The sequence below is a fragment of the Elephantulus edwardii genome, unplaced genomic scaffold (assembly GCF_000299155.1).
Source record: "Elephantulus edwardii isolate Elephantulus edwardi_28Jun2011 unplaced genomic scaffold, EleEdw1.0 scaffold00003, whole genome shotgun sequence".
Taxonomy (NCBI): Eukaryota; Metazoa; Chordata; class Mammalia; order Macroscelidea; family Macroscelididae; genus Elephantulus; species Elephantulus edwardii.
In genome coordinates, this window is record NW_006399753.1 from 19,120,593 (window position 1) to 19,128,307 (window position 7,715).

The following is a 7,715-nucleotide window of genomic DNA, read 5'->3' on the forward strand; positions in this document are numbered from 1 at the left end:
AAAAAAAAATTATATGAGGAAGTTACATATCAAATGAGTCAAAAAAGTGTCTGACTAGAGCTTCCTTCCCCTGGGACTTCCCAGCTTTTAACCTTGTCAGCTTAGTGATGTTAGTACTTGAAGCTAAATTCTTGTGATCATCTTATCATCTTAAGACAATGGGTCATCCAGGATGAATAAGGATTAGTCAGACAATTTCTTTGATGTTAGTATTATTTAAAGTGTAATCCTTATAAGGCATATTTCTTGCCAAAATGGAAAAAGACTTACCTAGCTAAATAAATAGGTAGCTACTATCTACTTAACTAGGCATGTTGGACACCTCCAGATTGTGGTACTAAAATTGGGGGAGGACTTTGTGAAGGGAGGTAAGAATAGATAAGAAGCTGGTCAAATTCTTCCTAGTCTTTTCTTTGCCTAGAAATAGTTTTATTTCGTCTAACATGTTATGAGTAAAAATGTTAAATAAAATACAATTTAAAAAGTAAAATAAACAAGAAAGTTGCTTCCTAGTCAACTCTGACTCATTATGACCTACATGTCAACAGTAAAACAATATTTCATGGAATTTTAAATATCTGATTTTGGAAGTAGATTGTTACAGCTTTCTTCAGAAGCACCGGTGTGTGTCCTAAAACTTTCAACCTTTTCATTATCAGTCACATATGCTAATTGTTTGTATGGCCCAGATTGCTGTTGTTGTTGTGTATCATAGAGTTATAACCAACCCATAGCTGACCTATCAGTGGGTTTTCAGAAGCAGTTAATCATGTGGGAGAAGATTGCCCAAACTTCTCCTGAAACAGATAGTGCCCTTTTGAAATTGCAGCACAGCTTCTTGCCACTAGACCACCAGAACTCCCTATGATAGAGGTACAACTCCAAATAAAATATTCTTTTATTTGTTCATTATATTGGTTCCAACTCACAGCAACTCTGTGCACAGCAGAAAGATTTGCTGCCTAGTCCTGTATATTTGTTGCTATGTTTGAGTCCATTCTTGCAATTAGTGTCCATTAAACTCATTGAAGGTCTTCCTCTTTGGACTACTTTGTTTGAGCATCATATTTTAAAAGACTGATGCTTCTTTCCTAGTGTCACATGCAAACAAAATGTTGCTGAAACTTGTTCAAAAAACAGCTGCAACAGTAAGTACATTGGTGGAGAACTGTCAGAAATTCAAGCTGGATTTAAAAGAGGCCAATGCATCACAACTATTATTGCAGATGTTAAATGGACCTTGGCTGAAAGCAAAGAATACCAGAAGGATGTCTGTCTGTGCTTTAACTTTGCAAAGACATTTGACTGTAAGGAGCACAGCAAATCATGTTTACTATTAAGAATAAGTATCACAGAAGACTTGGTTAATGAAAACTAAGACTGAGAGCCTGTTGCACAAACAGAGGAAGGGAACACTGCATGGCTTAAAATCAAGAAATATTTATTTCAGGGCTGAATTCTTTCTCCATACCTATTCAATACATAGTCTGAGCAAGTCACTGGAGAAGGTAAACTTTATGTAGAAAGATACTGCATCAGATCAGACTCATCAACAACTTATGTTATATAGATGACACAACGTTACTTGCTGAAAATGAGGAGGACTTGAAGTGCTTGATGCAGAAGATCCAAGACTAAGTCCTTCAATATGAATTACGTGTCAACATGAAGAAAACAAAAATTTTCACAACTGGGTCAATAGACAGCCTCATGATAGATGGAGAAAAAATTGAAGCTGTAAATGATTTAATCTTGCTTGGATCCACAATCAGCACCCTTGGTACCAGCAAGAAATTGAAAGATATGTTGCTTTGGAAACTTGGTCATCAAGGACCTCTCCAAAGTATTACAGAGCAACAATGTCTGTTTAAAGACTAAAGTGCACCTGATCCAATCCATAGTCTTATCAATTACTTGCTATGCATCTGAGAGTTGGACAGTAAATAAGGATGGCAGAAGAATCAATGCCTTTGGGTTAATGGTGTTAGAATATCCCAACAACTCATTCTTACAAAAAAATAGAATGAATGTGTCTTAGAACAGACATGGTGCTCGTCAGGGCAAAGGTGGTGAAATTTCATCTCACATACTTAGTGCAAGTTATTAGGAGGGGGCAGTCCTGGGAGAAGGACAGCCTGTCTATCAAAGTGAAGAGTCAGTGAAAGAGAAGAAAGCCCTCAACAAGACAGATTGACACAGTGATGGTATCAAAGGGCTCAGGTATATCAGAGATGGAGAGGGAGGCACAAGGCTGAGTAGGTTTCAGATCTGTGGTTCATAGGGTCATTATGATTTGTAGTTGACTGGAGAGCACTTAACAACAAGAACAACATAACCAGAGTAAATGAAATCAAGTCTCCTCATCCTCATGTGCTGACTCCTTTTCTTCCAAGACAGAATTGCTATTCTTCTATTTTTTATTCAATATTTTTCGTTAACACCTTAATTCAAAGGCATCAATTCTTGTTTGGTCCCCTTGATTCGTTGCACAGCATCATAATGCATTTAGAATTATTAAAAGCATTATGGCTTATATCTGATGTAAGTTATGCCTCAAAGTGACATGGTTTTATGTTGCGGTTTTTTTGACGACTTCAAGGAAATCTTCTACGGCGCATTTGTCTGATGCAATGTAATGTTTCATTCCATGATTAATACTTGGATGGGTGTTCTTTGTGGATCAATGTAAAATTAAATCCTTGTTAACTTTAATATTGTAGCTCTGTATTATATTTCTTATTGGTCCAGGTGTGAGATTTTTTTAAAGGGATAATCAATACTGATGACTATCATCTTTGATCTTCATCAGTAAATGCTTAATATCCTCTCGGTAGTCAACAAAGTTACATGGATTTCTTATCAGAAGTTGTAAATGTCATGTTCTTTTTCATATTGTCCTGCTTCTCAAGTAATTTAGTTATCGTGCAAATTGAATAGATATGGTCAAAATACACAACTCAGACCCACCACTTTTCTGTTTTTAAACCATGTAGTATTTCCTAGTTCTGCTCAAAAGACTGCTTTGTGGTACAGGTTCTGTATTGACACAAGTAAGTGTTCTGGAATTCTCATTCTTTGTAATGTTATCCATAACTTTTTTTATGATTTTCAATGCCTTTGTGCATACTCAATAAAACACAAAAAAAATCTCTTACTGTAATTCTCCATTTTCTGTAAAGATACAACTGTTGTCAGAAATGATATCTCATTCCTTGTTGAGTTTCTAACAAGAATTTCTATTAGAATACCACTAATACATGTGGATATATATTCTTTCAATTGTTTTTAATTATATTTTAGAAAATTTTACTTGTATATGTTATTAATAATACTGTTTTATAATTTCTGCATTCTGTGGATCACCTTTCTTTGTAATGGGTACATATATGAATCTCTGTCACTTGGTTGACCAGGTAGCAAGTTGTCTTGTAAAACACTTGACATAGATGAGAGATTGCTTTTAATGTTACATCTGTTTATTCAAGTATCTCAAATTATATTCTGTCAATTAGTATCACATGTGATTCTTTGTTACATGATACTTTCCAAGATAATTGATTATTTAACAATTCTTTTTAGTGCTTTGATGCTTCTAGAATTATTTAACATTTTGTTCATAGTTTCCTTCAATATTGCAACCCAAGGCTCGAATTTTTTCTTCAATTCTTTCAACCTGAGAAATACGAAGTGTTTTCTTCCTTCTTGATAGTATAATGCCATGTCCATGCACATTTCATTATAATAGTTTCTTCTTAAGCCATTCTTTGAAAATCTGCTCAACTTTTTTTTTTGAGAAATATGATTTACTAATGGATCTCTGGTCTGGTGACCTAGTGGCAAGAAGTTGTGCTGCAGTCCCAAAGGCATGAGGTTCGAGGCCACCAGCTGCTCCATGGGAGAAGGATGGGCAATCTCTTCCTGTGTGATTAACTGCTTCTGAAAACCCAATGGAGAGTCAGCTATGGATTAGTTCCAATGACAACAACAACAACAATGGAGAAGTTGTTAATGCAGTTGGCTAAGTACAACTTTAATAGTAGTAGGCAGGGCTTAAGTTTCCTAATCACCACTGCAGTTGGTTTATGTTTGTGTTTTCCTCAAAGAATTTCGGGTGGGAACTCACAGACTATCAAAGTTTGTACAATTGTATTCAGTTCTATTAGGTAAATCTAGCTACATCATGCTCAACTTTTTTATCTGATCATTTATAACATTCACTTTAGTGACTCTACATTTAAGGACAATTTCAGAGTCTCTTCTTTCATCCATTTTGGCCTTTTCTTCCTTTTCTGTTTTTAATGACCCTTTATTTTCTGCATGCATGAAGTCTTTCATGTCATCTCTCAAATTGTCTAATTTTTGGACATTTGACCCATTAGTGTTCAATGTGTCAAATCTGTTTTAGAGATGATCATTAAATTTAGTAGGGTACACTCAAAGTTGTACTCTGACTCTCCTTGGGCTTGTTTTCCTTTTCTTCAGCTTCAACTTTTAAGTGTGCACTAGTTTATCATCGGGAGCTCTCATGGCTTAGCGGTAAGGCATTGCACTGCCATTGCAAAGTGCACAGTTTGAATCTATGAGCTGCTCCATGGGAGGAAGATGCACAATGTCCTCCCATGTGATTTATTGCCTCTGAACACCCTCTAGGAGGTAAGATATGGGCTAATTCAGACTCAATGGTACACAACAACAGTTGTATTCATTATAGCTAAGTGTTGATGTGAGGTCTACAATGGCATAAACAGGATCACCTAAAGAGGACAGGTTTCAGTGGAGCTTCCAGACTAAGACTAGAAAGAAGGACTTGACACATGCTTCTGGGAAAGATTGACTAGTGAAAACCTAATGAATAACGGTGAACACTAATACAACACTGAAAGATAACCCGAGGTACTCCAACTGTGACGGTGAAGAGTGTCTTCTTCACGTAGAGTTGACCTGAACAGCATGAGCGGTCTAAACCTTTCAGGACCTTCATTTGCTGATGTGGAATGACTAAAAAATGAGAATAAACAACTGCAGACATTGATTGTTGTGTTGTTGTTATGTGCCATCGCATGAAGCATAAATCCAGAAATATTGGAAGTCATTAAAAAATGAAAAGAAACATTGGAAATCATAAAAAATGAAATGAAACACATACAGATTAATATTCTAGATACTGAAAGGTGAAATAGACAACCCAATTTTGCTTAGGTAGCCATGTTTTGCTCTACTGAGAATGAAAAATTAAGGCAGAATCATGTCACATTCACTATTAAAAATAATATTTCAAGACTTATTCTGAAGTTCAACACTGTCACTAGCAGATGATATCTATCACTTTAAAGGAAGACCATTTAAATAAGGCCGTTATTTAAATTTATACACCAAATACAAATGCCAATGATAATGAAATGTATTATTTTTACCAACTGTTATTGCTGTTGTTTCATTTCTTTTTTTAAAAATTGTTATTAATTTCAATGAAAATTTACAGAAACTTTGGATTTCCATTCATTCATTGTTGCACTTTTCTCCCCTCCCAACCCTGCCCCCAGTACACTACCCTCTTGGAAAAGTAAAAGAAAAATTCCCTCACTGTTTTACAAATCCTCCCCCAGGTCTACTCCACTATGCAGCCTTCGCTCAACTTTTTTTTTTTTTAACACACAGCTCTTTATTATTTTGAAGAAGGGGTCATACAGATACATTTGATGTTGTTGTTATGTGCCATTGAGTTCTTTTTTTAATTTTATTTTATTAATTTTAATGAACATCTACAGAGATTTTAGATTTCCATTCATTCATTGTTGCACTTTTTTCTCTACCCCCTATTTTTACCAACTTTTGCAGTCTGAAATTGATCAAGCATGCAACGAGATGTACTTTTAATTACTAGTTACTGAAATGTGAATGTTGGAAACAAAAAGGGAAATTTTACTTTGGTGATAGGAATGACACCGGAGAATATGTGATAGAATTTTATAAGCGCATCGACCTCTCCTCTGGAAATAACTTCCAACAGCAACAAGGACAACTAAGCATGTAGACTTTGCTGTATTGAATGCACAAGAATCAAATAAGCTTTATTAATGGAAAGATACATTGAGGAAGCTCAAGATCATCAGTCATAACAAGGCTAATGACAGAGCAGAAGTATTACAAGGCATAATCAATAAGGGAATCATTAGGTACATCGATATCTTCATATTATTTATATGGAAATGCTTTGAATATTTAGAGTATATTGTATTTAAAGCCAAAGCAAGAGGACTATTTTTATTTTAAGCAAGCTTTGAGTATATACATTTCAAGGAATAGTTATCTTCTCAAAGATCATAAGCTTATTTTAAACTCATTTTCCTCCCTCAAAAATTGGTCCTCTTTCACTATGAAAACATAGATTATTATCTTTTCTTTCCTAATAAAACTTGCCTGAGGTATACAATAACGTTCCATCCCCTCCCTCCAGCCTATGGGTTTTAAGTAGGTTACTAAAAAGCGACATTTCTAGTAAGGGTGTATCAGAGAACATAGTGATATCTGTATGGAAGTAGGGCAAAAATTTTATTGCCACAATTTATATAATGTGGAACGTTCATAAATAATCAAAGTGCTCACTATTGAAGATGTGACTAAATTCTAAAACAACTGTATGATGTTGTACATTAATTGTACAATGTTTCACTATTAAAATGATATCGAGAAGGTATCTTTAATTATTTGGGAAGAAATGTTAATAGTAGAGAGTTTTTAAATAAAGATACAAAAATTGATATAAGAAGTCAAGATTCTTTAATATTTTTTGTTTTATATCACCTGAACAAAGTGTAGGTAAATAGAGAAAAATCCAGAAAGAAATGCATTAAAACTACAAGCAAATCCCTGTGTTTATGGAAACTGTGGAGATTGTTTTCTGCTTCTTTATTCTTTTCTGTGACTACTGATCTCCAATTATCTGATATTATCTTGATAACTAAATAACATTAAGCATAGAATAAAAGGAAAAAGAAACATGCTGGTGTCAACATTAGAGTTCAAGTATTCTTTCTCTCCCTAGTTAAAAATGCTAGATATGAGGGTGTCCTTTCCACACTTCAAGATAACAGAGCCATTCATAGATAACAGACACTCTTGTGTTCCTATAGCTTCTTAAATTGTTTCCATCCATCCCTCCTATTAAACTTCCCCTTCAAAGTTAAGTAGACATAGCTCTGCTTTCAATTCCCTTAACTTTCATTTCTGTGTATGAGAAGGGCATTCTTACCGGTCAGTGATTTTCAGAAACCTATGGTATCTACATGCTCTCACAGTCTCATCCTGAGCTGCCTTTTCTACTTTGGCTATTCATTGCATGGGGCAGAATACTTAAAGCCAGCTTTGTCTGCTTCTTCCCTTTGGCTGGCAGATGCCTCTGAAAAAAAGACAGAAAAGCCCATCCACTTTTGGACCGTAAGCTAGTCATTCATGTATTGAAGTCACTGGAGTCTGATGTAAGATAGCAACCATTCATGTTGGCAGACAAGAGAAGCCTGTATGCAGCACGAAACACTGGGGTGATTTTAGCTGGCCATTCCCCTCATGGAAACGCTGTTGCAGGCCTCTGATTAGGTGGATTTAAACAGACTCTGAAGGATGTGTGAGGTGGCCTGAACGACTACAACACATCTAGAGAGTGTCTCCTTCCTTCTTCCAGCCCAAGTGAAAATCCAGCAAATGACTGAATGCAC